The 16,858-nt window shown below is 36.7% G+C and overlaps 1 non-coding gene and 1 pseudogene across 1 annotated transcript; both read left to right on the forward strand.

Annotated features, from left to right (window-relative positions):
• Positions 1-3,182: 3,182 nt before the first annotated feature.
• Positions 3,183-4,128, forward strand: LOC125357921 (annotated as a pseudogene).
• Positions 4,129-11,378: 7,250 nt separating this feature from the next.
• LOC125358918 lies at positions 11,379-11,485 on the forward strand. Its single transcript, XR_007212437.1, has one exon. It is a non-coding gene; the product is annotated as a U6 spliceosomal RNA (small nuclear RNA).
• The last annotated feature ends 5,373 nt before the right edge of the window (positions 11,486-16,858 follow it).

The raw sequence follows: 16,858 nt of genomic DNA on the forward strand, positions 1-16,858 counted from the left end.
AATAAAATATTTGTAAAAACAAAAATTAAATGAATGTTAAAGTGGCCTAGAGTGTGTCTAACACAATAGGAAAGAAAATGAAAATTCTAATGTCATAATTCTGATATTGACAAAGAAGAGATTGTAAAATCTGAAACAGAAATCACATGAATAGAACTGCTGGAAGAGAATACACGATGGATAAAGAATGTTGATCCAGCAAAGCTGCTGCTGCATCACACCTATAACCTGTTGAAGAAATGTGGTGTGTGATCATGTCATCACCACTGGAGAAATTTTCCCAACAGCCAGTTAGCATGATCCCAAGGGAAGAGAAGGAACATTGAGGTTATCAGCTCAGGAAGTCCTACATCTAGAATCCACAGAAGACCCTTGGGACATGCATCAAAGCAATAAGGATAAGCCTGCTGCACAACAAATATGACAACCCCTCTCCAAGCTGTACCACCTATCCTTAGTTTTTGGCTAATTCCTACCCAGGCTCCAGTCACTCTGCAATATTTGGCTTTTGCTGCAGTGAAAGCAGAAGATGAGGAAGCAGGACCACCCGCCTATGAGAACACAGATTCAGAAATGACACAAGTCTGACAGAGCTCCTACATATGACAGCTTGTTCTGCCTTCTTTTCCAGAGCTGAAGAAACAGCAGCCCCTCTAGTCACTGAATGGATTCAATGAACTTCATCTTCACAAGTAAGAGAATTAAAGTAATCAAGGAATAAAGGGAGGGTCTAGAGGAGGAGAATCAGTAAAATTGGACTTTTGTCTTTATTGACATTATGTTGAACCCAGTGAGCTCCAGTTCTTCAGGGAGGTGACATATTAAAAAGAGACTTCAGTGAGGTGACATATAAAAAGGGTTGACAGGAAGGTGGTGAAGGGAAGGGCTGAGAAAGCTTCAGTTCTCCACTTAGAAATACTCGGTTCTTTCAAAGAGCAAAGAACAATCCACAAAGAAAGGAAAGCATCAAGATAACTGAGATTGGGACTCGCACTTCCACTGGGGCAGTATACTCAATGGAATCCTCATTACTTATCAACTTAAACAATTTTATTTTACTCCCTACTTATAGCTTGTGGTGAACTCTGAACTCCTGCTAGGAAAGAATTCACAGGTCTCCTATGTTAAACATAACCTATTCAGAAAAACTAAAATGTTTGATTCTCATAACTGAAATGTATTCCTTTCTGTCCATCTTCAGTGAAATGGTTCCGTTTTTAGCTATCATCTCACTTGGAATCATTGCAATCAATTTCCTTCAATTACTAAGCTCATATTTTGCCACGCATTGTGCTAGAAGCATAATTTGTCTCATTTGATCTTCAAAGACGTTCTGGGCCAAGTAGCAGTGTTCACACAGAACAAGTAAGGACATGTTTCAGTGATTAAGTTACTTACCCAAACAAAGTCTCTGTGCTGAAGAGGAAGAGAGCTGGCATAATTCAGAACCATCTAATGCATGTCCAGTATTTCCCACTCAGGATGCCATTGTTATTTACTGTGTATCTCATCTGCCTCACACATATGAATTATGACATGTTTTGTGCTTGACAGGAAAAATGCATATGGTTCCTCCAGTCTGCTAGACACCATACTAGATATTATGGCTTAACTTGTAATTCTTCATTGTACCCCAGAGGTTTTTGTTTCATGTCAAAGAAATATGTTTTGGATCATCTATCCAGAAAAAGGAAAGGATATACAAAACTTGAGTGAATCTCCTCAGATTGGAAAGATAGAGAAAATTAATTCCATTTGGTTTTACTTCTTACAGTTATAATATTTGATAAATGTTAGTAATGAACCCCCAAAAATGTTTGATTCTCTTCCATTCTATGCACTTGTCAAAATCATTGAAAAGGTGTGACATAATATGATCGATGTGGGTTTTTTTAATTGATTATGAGGCTTGAACTCTGGGCCTGAGCGCTGTCCTTGAGCTTGTTGGCTCAAGGCTAGTGCTCTAACACTTGAGCCACAGCATCATTTCTGGTTTTCTAGTAGTTAACTGGAGATAAGAGTCTCAAGGCCTTCCCTACCCAAGCTGGCTTTGAACCTCCATCCTCAGATATCAGCCTCCTAAGTAGCTAGGATTACAGGCATGAGCCACCAGTGCCTGGCTCAAAAGCAATACATTTTGTAGCTAATAAATTACATGTGTTCTTAGCTAGAAAATAATTATGGAAAATGTGGCATACTGAATTTTGCACTTATAATTACTTAAATGACCAATATTACTTCATTTTCACTTTGGAACTTAAGAAATAACTGACCCTCTTTAACAGAAGGTGGACAACAAATAAATTACAAATTGACACAAATTTCACTGTCTCTTGTCTCCCCACAATGAAAGTCAGATAGTATTCCAAATTACCTCTAAGTTAGCAAAAGAAGTTTTCATGAAGATTCTCCCTTCACTTTCTAAACAACTTCAACCTTCCTGACATGACTCCCATGACAATCCTTGGTAACATATCTAACGCTCGTGATCCATAAGCCAGGAAAAAATAGATGCCTCTCTATAAGTACTAATATCAAAGGCTAAAGTCATAAAGTAGTATGGTTAACCCACTGCTAATTTTCTACACTGATCAGTAGACTTGAAAGTCACTTTAAGGATAATTGATAGCTAAAGTTTCCCTGAATTAAAATGCTTTAATTTGCCTTGTGGACTGTTTTCAAGTTATAAAGATGATAGCTCCAACACAGATCCAAAATAAATGTAAAATGCACTAAGATTCCATAATATTACACTTAACCTTATCAATTCTCATACAGTGATGCCTACCCTGTCCCCATCGAATTCCAAACATCCATTTAATAAAAACACTCTCTCTAACATTAAGGGTCACTTATAGCTGATTGTATGAACACAGAGACAATTTTTTATCTTTGCAAATATTGACAAATAATGTCATACACTTCTTCAGTATGTTTCTTGAATAAAATCTTGATTTTGTAAGGTAATTCTGAAAGAGAATAAAAGACACTACAAGAATTCAATCTGATTATTTAAAACAAATACAAGTTTGAGAGTCTCAGCCTCATATAATAGAATAATAGAATCTGAGGAACATAAGGATCTCTCCAAAAAAAAGAGTAAGGAGACACCCCTGTATACTAACAAAGCCATCTGTGTCATTTTCCAGGGATATTTTTCCTTCCTCAATCCTTAGGAAGTCATGAATGAGTCAGAAGTCAGCACAGTGACTGATTCATATTCCTGGGTTTCCCCTCCTCCAGAGATGTTCAATTCCTGCTTTTCATGTTGTTCTTTGTGGCCTACATCTTGACAATGATGGGCAATGGGTTCATCATCTTTGCAGTGAAGCTGGACAAGAAGCTCCATACTCCTATGTATCTCTTATTGACCAACTACTCTTTCCTAGAGATCTGCTACATCAATACTACAGCTCCCAACATGTTGGGAAACTTCCTCTCTGAGAATAAAACCATCTCTTTCACTACCTGTTTCATTCAGTTGTACTTTTTCTTCTCCTTTACCATCACTGAGACATTCTTATTACCCCTGATGGCTTTTGATACTTGGCCATCTGCTGCCCTCTCCCCTATCCTACCATCATGAGCAAGCATCTCTGCTTAAATCTGATGGCCCTCCGCTGGATCACAGCCTTCCTCTGCTATCCAGTTCCTATCTATTCTATCACTGAACTCCCCTTTTGTGGCCTTAATATCAATGACCACTTTGTCTGTGACCCTGGTCCTCTTTTGGCCCTGTCCTGCACATCTGCACCTGGAATTCAGCTTTTATGTTCTTTATTGAGCTCACTTATTATCTTTATCACCTTCTTCATCCTTGCGTCTTATAACCTGGTTCTCAGGGAAGTGTTTCATGTCTCTTCAGCAGCTAACAAACGTAAGGCTTTCTCTACCTGTGGTTCCCACCTGATTGTGGTGTCTCAGTTCTATGGTAACATCATGGTAATGCATATCAGACAAAATTCTGGAGTTCCTGCTGGGACACAGAAGATTGTGACCTTGATCTATTCCTCAGTGACCCCACTTGTAAACCCACTGATCTACAGTCTCCGCAACAAGGATGTAAAGGCTACCTTGAGAAATTTCAAATACACACAAGAAACAGGCAAAATTGCTGAAAGCACATGAATGGACCATGTTTCTCTGCATTTTCTCTCTATTCTAGTTTCAAAGTAGAGCTGTATTCATTTTAACTTAAAGAAACAACAAGAAATCCACAAATCTGCTAGTCAAATAGTAGAAAAGAATATCCAAATCGGAGCCTTTCAATCAAGATCTGATACATAATAACATGAATTAAATGTCCTGCTGTTTCTATTTAGATGTTTCTACTGTGACCTCCAATAATTGCTCACTCATTATTTCACATCATTCATCTCAGACTTGGGGGTGCCAGTCCTGGGGCTTGAACTCAGAGCCTGAGCACTGTCCCTAAGTTTCTTTTGCTCAAGGTAAAAGTTCTACCATTGGAGCTGCAGATCCACTTCTGGCTTCCTTTTTCTTTGAGTAGTTTATTGGAGACGAGAGTCTCACAGACTTCCCTGTCTGGCTTTGAACTGGGATTCTCAGACACCAGGCTCCTGAATAGCTAGGACTACAGTCTTGAGCCACCAGCACTCAGCTCAGACTTCTTTTTAACCTCATATAAGTTGGTAATATTAGACTTGTTGCTCTTGGCCTAATGTTCTTTATCTCCAATCCTAGCAGAGGAGTAAAGAATCTACCCTCTCATAGTGTGGATGAAAGGATGTTAGTCTCCATCAGCAAATATGAGCCAATTTTCTTTCTTTTTTTATTCTTATTGTAAAGGTGATATACAGAGGGGTTACAGTTATATAAACAGATGAGTATATTTATTTTTGAACAGTGTCACCTCTTCCCTTGTTGTCTCCCAGTTTTCCCTTCCAATATCTCCACACAGAAATTAAGCCAAAAAGTTGTAATTGTCACAAAAGTGAAGTGACTAACAGTGATATAAAGCACTACCGTCCAAACTAGTTTCTTCCTTATGTGGGAAGTTTTAAGAACAATTTTCTACACCTATCTCAAAAACTTTCTCAATTAGGCTTTATCAAGTTATTTAATTTTCCCACTGGAATTTAATCTATCTAAACTGTCACTACTTTAGGGACTGATTTTACAATGCAACTCTTTTGAACAAATATGATATCAACGAAAGGTACAAGTATACTCATTAATGGCACCTATATGCTCACAATAATTAAAATCTAAAATCACCTGAGATGCCCACAAATTGATAAATTCATAGAGAAAACATAAAATATAGAAGAGAAAGAAGTTACAGTAAGTTCCATGAATGAAGAAAATACTTACAAGGCTAGTGGAGCAGATTCTTTGTCTAACTGGATGACTTTCAATTCCTCTATTAAGATAATAATAATGTATATTCTGTTTCATACCTCTGCAAGGTAATTTAAATATGTGAAAATATATCCACATTTCCAGAGAAATTTGGTATGTAGTATTGTTGCATTTTTAGATTAAGTTCAAGAGAAAAACTTCCCTGAGCCCTCAGCCCAAATGTGATAAAAGTAGGCTGAGAGCAGATGCGAGTAGTCCTAAAATACCAAGAAGATGGATGCATGCAGAGTAACTAAGTGATTTTAGGCAACTACATATCCATTCTGTCATTATCATTTACCTCTAAGGCTTGCACTAGAATAACATCAATGTAAAAGATAAAATCTCTCGTAAAACCTGAATTCTAGTGACTGAGACCAGCCATTAGCAGACAAGCACATAGCTCTATAATTCTAGTAGTCTCAAGTAAAATAAAAAGAAATCTGGTATACAGTTACATTTACAGAGAATATAAAGATGGGGTTGAGATGGACGAAGGGAGAAATGATTGAAGGAGCAATACTATCCAATATTCACTATACTTGCAAGTTAACTTGTTTGATTAAAACCTTACTTAAGATTAAATATGTAGTAAAGATAATTTTTAAAGAATATGAAAAGTGTATGAGTTTGAAAAGGCAAGCAAGATGAGAGAACCTGGAAATTTGGAGACAGTTTTCTGTGAGCTGAGGGATCTGCTGAAAACTGTACTGAATGGAGAACTGACCAGAATTGTAAGGACTCAGGAATTAGCTATGCTTCCCTGCAGTGACCAGAACTGGAACTCTCAAAATGAGATCTTTCTATGACTTTCCCATACTACTTTGGGGCCTCAATCCAAAAGAGTGTAAATCAGTGTAAAAGAAAGGTAGCAGCATAGTCATTTATGGCACCTATGGTCACAATAACTAAAATCTATAATCACCTGAGATACCCACAAATTGATAAATATAAAATATAGAGAGAAAAATATTACTCCACCATAAAAATAATTAAATTATTACAGGAAAATTAATGGAACTGGAGATCATCAAATTTATGATAATTACAGTAATGGGTCACAAATGTAAAATGGGCGCTATGACTGCCCAAAAACTACAAAACAATTTTTTTAAAACTATCTTAATGTAAAGCAAAAAAAAAAGGCAGGCCACAGATAGAAGAACCCAAATGGGGTATCTGATGATAGTTTCTTGCAGAACAAATATTCCATGCAGTAACCGTGATAGTCACTGCATCTTCATGTATGGATGTGCTTCCCACAGTTCTAGTTGTCTGAATTTAGCTGCTGTCTGAAAATATTAAATAGAAATTTCAAAAATAAATAACATACCTTAAAAATAAGTAATAAAACAAAATGAGTACCTTGTAGGGGATCAGTGGGAGGGCAGAAGTACGAAAGGATACTCAGGAGTGAAAAGGATTGAAGGCTATTGCACACACACATATACACGCACACACACACACACACACGGGGAGGAATAGGAATATGGTGGAAGAATTGAGTTTGTTCAGAGTATACTATGTGCATGTATAGAAATAGTACATTGAAACCTCATCATACTTCAGGGGTAGGCTATTCAAAAATAATAAAAATATAGATATACCCCTAAAAATGAATACTTCTGTTTCATCAAGCTCTGGTAACTTGGAACTGATTACATACATGTTTTATTAAACATTTACCTTTATTTATTAGATTCCATGTTCTTCTGTCAAGAATCTAATCAATAAAAACATACAATACACAAAAAGAGGAGAAATAAGAAGTTTCTTAATATCCCGAATATTTGAAGATCATAAGATATTATGCTGATATTAGTATCAACCCCATTGGAGTACTATGATCCTCCTTTTGTCTTTTTTTACTAGAAAAAGAACTGTTTCATGGTGTTAAAAATCTCTCTCTTTTTTTTTTGCCAGTCCTGGGGCTTGAATTCAGGGCTTGCACACTGTTCATGAGCTCTTCTTCTCAAGACTAGCACTCTTGAGCCACAGCACCACTTCCAGCTTTTTATGTGTGTGTAGTACTGAGGAAACGAACACAGAGCTTCATGCATGCAAGGCAAGCACTCTACCACTAAGCCACATCCCCAGCCCTCTTTTATTTTTTAATGAAGTTTAGTTTTAAAATAAAACTAAACTTCATATATCAATTGGGTTACATGAAATGTTTAAATGCATATAAGTATTGTGGTATCTAAATTGGGTTAAGCATATCTATTTTCTCATTTATCATTTTTATGAAACAAGTATTCAAAATCATTTCTTATATCTTTTCAAAATATGTTAGACAGATAGACAGCAGGCAGATAGATGATAGATAGATAGATAGATAGATAGATAGATAGATAGATAGATAGATAGACAGATACATAATTTTTGGTTATTTGTAGTCTCCTTACTATGTAATAGAACATCAGAACTTCCTGCTGGTATCTAACTATAACATTTCCCCATTCCTCCCTCTCCTCTATTCAGCCTTAGTAACAACCATTCTTTGCTCAACTTCTATTAAGTCAACTTTTTTGCATTCTCTGTGTGAGATCATGGGGTCTTTCTCTGTAAGGATCATTTCTCTTACCATAATGACCTCTAGTTCCACCCTTGTTATTGCAAAGACAATTTCATTCTTCTTATGGATGAATATGATTTCATTATAGCTCCATAATATCTTTAACCATTCATCAGTTGGTGGACACTTAGGTTATTATTTGTTGACTACTATGACTAGTGCTGCAATAATCTTGGAAGCAAATATACCTTTAACATGTCAATTTTACTTCCTTTGGATATGTGTCTAGGAGTAAAACAACAATCTCTATATTTTTCATGGTTTTTTAATAACCTTTACTTAACATGTACATTGCAGGAAACATATAAGAAGCAAATAACAAAGTCATTGCAGTCACAAGCACTTCAGTTGGACCTGACTGTCTAGATCCTTCATGTACCCACACTAATCTCTTTTAAGTAACGGAGATCATATGGTATGTACCATGCTTTTCCAAATGTTATGAATTCACCAATTCAGAAATCCCAAAGCTACATGAATATTTTGATAACCAAAAATAAACTAAACCAACTCAATCCATTTGGGGAAAAAATATTGTGATCCAGCCAATCTTGGAGTCAAATGGCAACAGGCTTCTAGACAGAAGTACTGGCAGAGTTACAATTAAATAATGCATTTGGAAGTGGCACTGTGGCTCAAAGTGGTACAGTGCTATCCTTGGGCAAAAGAGCTCAGAGCCAGTGCCCAGGCCCTGAGTGAGAGTCTCACTACTGACAAAAATTAACAATAACAATAATGGTAGCACTGCATTTCCTTCATGCTCAATTTAAAATTAGATATAAAGAAAAATATACTAAGCAGTTTCTAAGTTCATTAGCAGGCCTATGGAATACTATTAAAATATTAGCAAAAAGTATATTTCCATTGAATCTATGTATCCCGATGGTACATCCAAAACCACATACATCAAAGTGTAAACCTGAGCACACCTACACACATTTCTCCCTGAAAGCTTCTTCTTCCTCCCCCTGCTGCCAATCTTTAAATAAGGCCTGATTCCACTGCCCAGAGGTGGCACAGTTTTACATCTAAGATTCATCTTCTGCTGATTCTAACAAATACTTACAAGTTAGCAAATTTGCTAGGTCTACTTTTACGGTACAATATCACCTCAGTATATCCATAAAAATTAGATGTGAAATAATGAACTTTGTACACAAATACAAATACTCTACCAAAACTGCACATATAAACTTATGATTATAATTGAAATCTGTCTTCTAGAAGTGGAGATACTAACAAAGAGCCCTTCCCTCACTTTCTTCTCCCTCTCAATCACTCCAGATGCTAGCTCCAAGATAAAGACTCCCAGATAACAGTTCTTCCTAAGAACTAATAAAATAATATTCACGTAGGGATTATTTTCGACTTCTTTTTGCATAAGGACTTATCCTTTAATACTTAGCAATATTAACTAAAATATACATATAGAACAAAATCTGGACAACCAAACCAATAAAACAGGCACAGACAGCTTGGTGTTTTGCATGCTTCCTCCCTCAACCCCACCTGTTGCAACACAGGAAACAGCAACACTCTTCAAAGCATTAATAATTCAACCACAAAAAATACTTTAAGGGCATATTATTAGCTCTCTACCACTACAAGATTATGCACATCTAGACATTTACACAGACTTAAGAAGGTCTTAAATTTTCCACCATACATACAAGTAGCACCAAAAACCATACTCAACAAAAGCTCTAATTTGGAAGAAACATTCTGGCCTAGAACCCTTCCCATATCCATTAGGGTTATTTATACATCTGAAGTATCTATGGTCAGGGTTATTTACTCATCTGCAATATTTAAAGGGGATTTTTAATCATTTCACTTCTTCAATATTTAGTTTTTCCTATATATTTTAGCACAAAATATACTCAATGTGTTAGTTTACTAACTCTACTTTTGTCACTGGCAAACAACCTCTTTAACATCTAGTAAGACTAGGTATTGTAAATTAGAACACTTATGCCCTTTATATACAGTACATACAGAACAAAATAACAATGCTTAGACACAACAGACAGTGGCCAATCTCGCTTCACCATAAACCCACTGGTAGAAAGCCCTCAGCACTTCTCCTCCATCCCTGAGCCAGTAGAAACACCTTGTGTACTGCTCAGAAGTGGTTTCAGTATTCCATTTCCAAAAGACAAAATTTCATTATGGGTTTTAACAAAATAATATCTACAAATGAATTATTTACTGCTATTACTTTTAACATATTTTGTGCACTTCTAAACATCTAGAGAGACCAGATGTTTCAAATAAGGACCTGAATGTCCACTATATCCACACACAGTAGTTTTAGGTAAACTACACATGTAACTATGATGGAAGGATTCTAGCTCAGAACCTTTCATGTCTTCCAGCTCCTCTCCTCCAGTGCCACACTTGATAAAGGTGCACAGTCAGTCATAGGTGTTATAATTTTGCTTCTAAAGTCCTTTTCAGAAGATAACCTTTCTATAAATTTTAATTCAAAGTATGAAAACTGTGTTAGTTTATTAACTCTACTGTGTTGTACATTGCAACCTCTTTAATATAAAGAAACAAGCTAAAAATAAAGACTCCTCTGTCCAGTGTACATATAACATCAATACAACAAAGTTAAAGGAAATGTTCATAACACACAAGGTAGAAGATAAGCTGAAATTTTCTCCCACCTACTAACCTCCTAGGCTCAGCAAGGTGTATCCTGGGCTTGGAGAGGCCACCACTGCCATCAAGTGATCCCAGAGGGGTATAAGAATGTGGGGAGGTCACAGTGGCCATAGTGCCCATGTCCATAGGACAAAGGCTGCAGGCTGCTCCACCCTCCGGTATATCCCCTTCCCCCAACTCTCCAGCCTGGAGCACCAAGCCAGTATCTGTATTTTTAATTTTTGAGGAATCTCCATGCAGTTTTCTATAATTGCTACACTAATTTATACTCACAGAAAATAACATGGAAGCATATGAACTCCCTTTAAAGAACAATGAGAAACGCAAAGACATCATCATTATACAATTATCATTATCTGCAAGAAGAAATTAGATTCCTCAGGGGAAAAATGAACTATTTCTGACTCCTCATTTTAAATATGTTATTTCATGAGAATTCATACTAGAGAAACAAATGCAAAAAGCTGTGATCTATGTACCAGAGAGTGAGCATCTGTACAGAGTTATGGACTTCCCAGCCTTCAGAACTATAAGTAATAAACTTCTGTTGTTTGTAAGTCACCTGGTCTATGATACTTTGTCATATCTGCAAAAATACAGGAAGCTCTGCACCAATAGTTCCAATGCAAATTCAGGACAAATCTTTTCTCAAAACTGAGTTGTGCTGGGTACTGGTGACTCATGCCTTTAATCCTAGCTGCTCAGGAGGCTGAGATCTAAAGATTGCTGTTCAAAGCCAACCTGGGCAGCAAAGTATATGAGATTCTTATCTCTAGTGCTCGTTTCGGCAGCACATATACTAAAATTGGAATGATACAGAGAAGATTAGCATGGCCCCTGCGCAAGGATGACACGCAAATTCATGAAGAGATTCTTATCTCTAATAAACTACAAAAAACTGGAAGTGGGAGGGCTGGGAATATGGCCTCGTGTTAGCGTGCTTGCCTCATATACTTGAAGCCCTGGGTTCAATTCCTCAGCACCACGTGTATAGAAAAAGCCAGAAGTGGTGCTGTGGCTCAAGTGGTAGAGTGCTAGACTTGAGCAAAAAGAAGCCAAGGATAGTACTCAAGCCCTGAGTTCAAGCCTCACAAATGGCAAAAGGAAAAACTGGAAGTGGAGCTATTACTCAACTGGTAGAGCACTACTCTTGAGCAAAAGAAACTCAGGGACAGCACCCAGGCCTTGAGTGTGGCTCATGCCTGTAATCCTATTTACTCAGAAAGCTATATTCTGAGGATTGCATTTCAAAGCCAGCCCTGAGAAAAAGTTCTCTAAGTCTCTTATCTCCAATCAACCAGCAAAAAGCCAGAATTAGAGCTGTGACTCAAGTGGAAGAGTGCTTCTCTTAAGCAGAAAAATCAAAAAGGAATGCAACAGTGATGCTTACAAAACAATACATTGGAAATTAACTGTACAACTGGGGTAAGGATTAATTGGGGAGGAGGAAAGGTGGAAGAAAGGTGAGGGAGTAGGTAATAAGTTTGACAAGAAATATACCATCTTATGTATGTAACTGCAACCCCTCTGGACATCACCTTGACAATAAAATTAAATTTTAAAACAAGGAAAAAATTTAAAACAACGAATTAATAGCAACTCCTTTGTACAACTATTTAAAGATAATAAAAATATTTTTTAAAAACACAAGGCCCTAATTTCAAACCTAGGTATTGACAAAAAGAAGGCAAAAAAAACAAGAATTATTTGAAATTTTACATTATTTTCCCATTTCAAACAGGTTAGATAGGTTGTTAACTACCCATGTAACACAAAAAAAAAATGTGTAATATATAATAAGCCTGATACAGATTTTTAGCAAACTATCTTTCTTTTATTCATGAAAGCAGTCTTCAAAACATATTTCTCACATATTAAATAGTGAAAATAAATGGTTCCCCTAAAATCAAGTGAGTATTTGCTCTTACCACTTCTATTCAACATTGTACTGAAAGTATTAGTTGGTACAATTAGGCAAAGAGAAAATAAATGATGTCAGTGTTGCCAAGATATTAACATCCCCACCACAAATGATCTGAAGATGTGATACAAGCACAGATCAAACTGTCAGAAGGCTTGCTTTGACTCCAAATAGTAAAAATAATCCTAAGTAAAAAGAACAGTGCTGGAGGAATTTCATTATGAAACTTCAGGCTGTATTACAAAGCTATACTAATAGAAACAGCTTGGTATTGGCACAAGAACAGGCCTGAGGACCAATGGAACAAAACTGAAGATCTAGAAATGAACCCACAGAATTATGGCTACTTAATCTTTGATAACAAAGCTAAAAAAATAGGATGGAAGAAACAAATGGTGGTGGCAAACTGGTTCAACATCTGTAACAAACTAAAACTAGATCCTAATATATCACCCAGTACCAAAATCAATTCCAAATAGATCAAGACCTCAAAGTAAAATCAGATATCCTGAAAACACTACAAGAAGAGGTAGGAGAAACACTTGGACTCCTTGGCATAGGATGAAACTTCCTTAATAAAGGCCCATAAACTCAACAAATTAAAGAAAGGTTGGACAAATGGGACTGCATCAAACTGCAGAGCTTCTGCATGGCAAAGAACATAGCTTGCAAGGTAAATAGAAAACCCACAGATTGGGAGAAGATCTTTACAAACCATACAATGGACAAAGGCCTCATATCTAAAATATATGCGGAACTAAAAAAATTAAATTCCTCCGAAACAAATCCTCAAAGAACCAACAGCCCCCTCAACAAATGGGCTAAAGACCCAAAAAGAGGCTTCTCTGAAGAGGAAATTAGAATGGCCAAGAGACACATGAAGAAGTGCTCTACATCACTGGCCATAAAAGAAATGCAAATAAAAACAACACTGAGATTCCACCTCACCCCAGTATGAATGTCTATTATCAGGAAAACTAATAATAACCAATGCTGGAGGGGACATGACCAAAAGGAAACCTTACTACATTGCTGGTGGGAATGTAAATTTGTTCAACCACTTTGGAAAGCAGTATGGAGATTACTCAGAAAGCAAAACATAGAGCTCCCCTATGACTCAGCAGCCCCACTTTTGGGTATCTACCCAAGAGATTACAAGCAAGACCACATTAAAGCCACCAGCACAACTATATTCATTGCAGCACAATTTGTCATAGCTAAAATATGGAATCAACCCAGACGCCCCTCAGGAGATGAATGGATCAGGAAAATGTGGTACATATACATAATAGAATTCTATGCCTCTATCAGAAAGAATGATATTGCCCCATTCCTAAGGAAATGGGAGGACTTGGAAAAAATCACACTAAGTGAAGTGAGCCAGACCCAAAGAAACAAGGACTCTATGGTCTCCTTCATAGGGAATAATTAGCACAGGTTTAGGCTAGTCATAGCAGAACATCACAATACCCCAATAGCCATTCCCCTGTGAACACATAACATGATGCTAAGCAAAATGAACTCCAAATTATAGAAACAAGTGGTATATCATTGTTGAAACTATTTTCAGCATGCCATGTGAAACCATATCCTTTTTTTCTCTTGTATTCCTTTCACATGGTTTTACCCCTGCTATCACTGTATCTGATCTTAGTACCCTGGATACTGTATGTATGTGTATTGGAACTAGGGAAGTGAAAGGGAATACCAAAATGGAGAGACAAAGGATAAAAAGACAAACAAATGTGAAAGCAATACTTACAAAAATCATTTGGTATAAACCAACTTGTGGGGGGAGAGGGAAATTGGGAGGAGGGAGAGGTCCATGAGAGAGGAGGTAACAAGTTGGATAAGAAATCTACTTCGGTTACATATGAAACTGTAACCCCTCTGTACTTCACTTTGACAATAAAGAAGAAAAGAAAAGAAACTTCTACAACAAATGTCATTTGTGTTTATGATAAGAAATAAATCAACATTTATGAACAACAACAAAAAGGAAGGCTTGCTTTGGTATAAATTAGCAAGCAAATGTAAAAATTCCTCACACTACATTCCACAACAATCTTTTATTTTGTTTTGGGGGGGGGGTTATGGTTTCTTTTTTTGATTTGTTTGTTTGCTTGTTGACCAGTCCTGGGCTTGAACTTAGGGCCTGGGCTCTTTCCCTGAGCCTCACTGTGCTCAAGTCTAGTGCTCTACCACTTGAGTCACAGCACGATTCCCAGCTTTTTCTGTTTCTATGGCACTAAGGAATCTAACCCAGGGCTTCATGCATGCTAGGCAAGCATTCTACCACTAAGCCACATCCTCAGTCCTTGCATTTTGGTTTTGACACAGGGTCTTGCCAACTTTACCCAGGCTGCCCCTCCATTTGTGATCTTTCTGCCTCCACTTCCCAAGTAGCTGGGATACAGGCAGGTGTCACTATGCCCAACTTCAGATCTTAACTGTCTAGTGGGATGCCTTCTCACGGTGGGCTTCAAGGCATTTGATCCATTTTAATGAGTGGAGCCTGAGGGTTCCTCACATAGGTGAACTTTGTAGTGAGTTATGGTTAGTTCTGAGTTCCTGCATGCTCCCCAGGGCTTCATCCTTATTAAACTTCCCTCCCAGTTAAAAATAAAATAAAATAAAGCCACAGCAATCTAAACAAATATGTCATCAATGTTAGACAAACAGATCAGTAGAACACTATATAGGTAGTCCTGAAATAGAGCTACATACAAGGAACAGATGTTGAACAGAGGTACTAAAGCAATTCAGTTCATAATGGTTAGTATATTTACAACATGGAAGTGGAATAGTTGTATTTCGTATCCAAACATATGAACTTTAGTTAATTTTAATGCATTACAAAATACACAAAAATGTATTCTGGAATGAAAGCTCTAAACTCCTCTAAAAGAAAATATATAGGAAAATTATAGTAGTTGAAGACTGCTTTGACACAACAACAAAAGTATTCATGAAAGGATACATTACAAACTGATTTGTTGGATTCCATCAACATAAAAATGTCCCCACTTTGAAAAACACCATTAGGAAATGAAAAGACAAGCCACAGACAGGGAAGAAAATGTTCACAAATCACATATCTGTTGAAGTTCTTGCTTCTAGAATATATAAATAATACTCAAAATTAATAATGAGAAAACAACACTTCCTATATTTGTTGCACATTATTTACAATAGCTTTGATATAGAGAAAGGCAAAATACTTAAGCAATACAATATTATTCATCAACAGAAAGAAATGGACTTGATTTATACAATTTAGATGAATTTCCAAATAATTACATTGAGTGAAAAAGACCAAAACAAAAAAAATGCATAATGTTCTGAGTCCATTTACACATTTTTAACACAAATGCACGTAGTTGTGGAACAAAATGATATTCCAATTAAATATCATAATGTGGAATAATCAAACCAGAGTAATTGACATATCAATCACCACATACAAATATCATTTCTGTTATGAATATTCAAAATACTCCTTCATAGTTATATTGAAACATGTATTAACTTATAAGCCATAGTTATCAAAAATTAGAAATTATTACTCCTATTCAAATGCACTCTGTCCCAGTTAAACACCACCCTCAATCCTTTCCTCCCCTTTTCCAGCCTCTATTAACCACTATTCAATGCTTTGACTTCTACACATAAGTTAAAGACATCTTGCAGTATTTGTCTTCCTGTGTTTTGCTTATTTCAACTAGGCTACAGAAAATGCAAACTCATCAATAGTGAGAAGACCAGCGGTTGCCATAGAGAAAGTCAAGGAGGAAAAGAAAGGAGGAATGATAAAGGGTACCAGGAGACTTAGGAGCATGATGATATAACTACTACCTCACTAACAGTGGTGATTTTACAGGTGTAAGTCAAAATTCCTTAAGTCATGCACTTTAAATGTATCATTTGTTGTATTCCCCTGTACTGCCATAAAATACTTCTAGAAATACTATTACTGCCCAAACTCTTTTAGAAGTCCTAGTACTTCCAAAGTTCTTTTAGAAGTTCTAGCACTAACAAAGAATGAAAGAAAAAAGAGAGGGAGAGAGGAGAGGGGAGAGGAAAGAGTGGGAGAGAAGGAACAGGGGAGAGGGAGAAACAATGAGGAAAGGAGGAGTAGAAGAGGGAGGGAAGGATGGACAGCAATACTTATTTTAGCCAAGACAAGAGAATGGTATTTTGTGGTTGTCATACAGCAGTGTTTGTTTCTGTGCTTAGACAAAATTCTGCTGTGAGCTTCATTTGTCTCATTATGGTCTCCATGTTAGTCAGACTTTTCATTACTGTGATAAAATACCAGATATAAACAGCTTAAA

Source organism: Perognathus longimembris, chromosome 10 (assembly GCF_023159225.1).
Source record: "Perognathus longimembris pacificus isolate PPM17 chromosome 10, ASM2315922v1, whole genome shotgun sequence".
In the NCBI taxonomy this organism is placed as follows: Eukaryota; Metazoa; Chordata; class Mammalia; order Rodentia; family Heteromyidae; genus Perognathus; species Perognathus longimembris.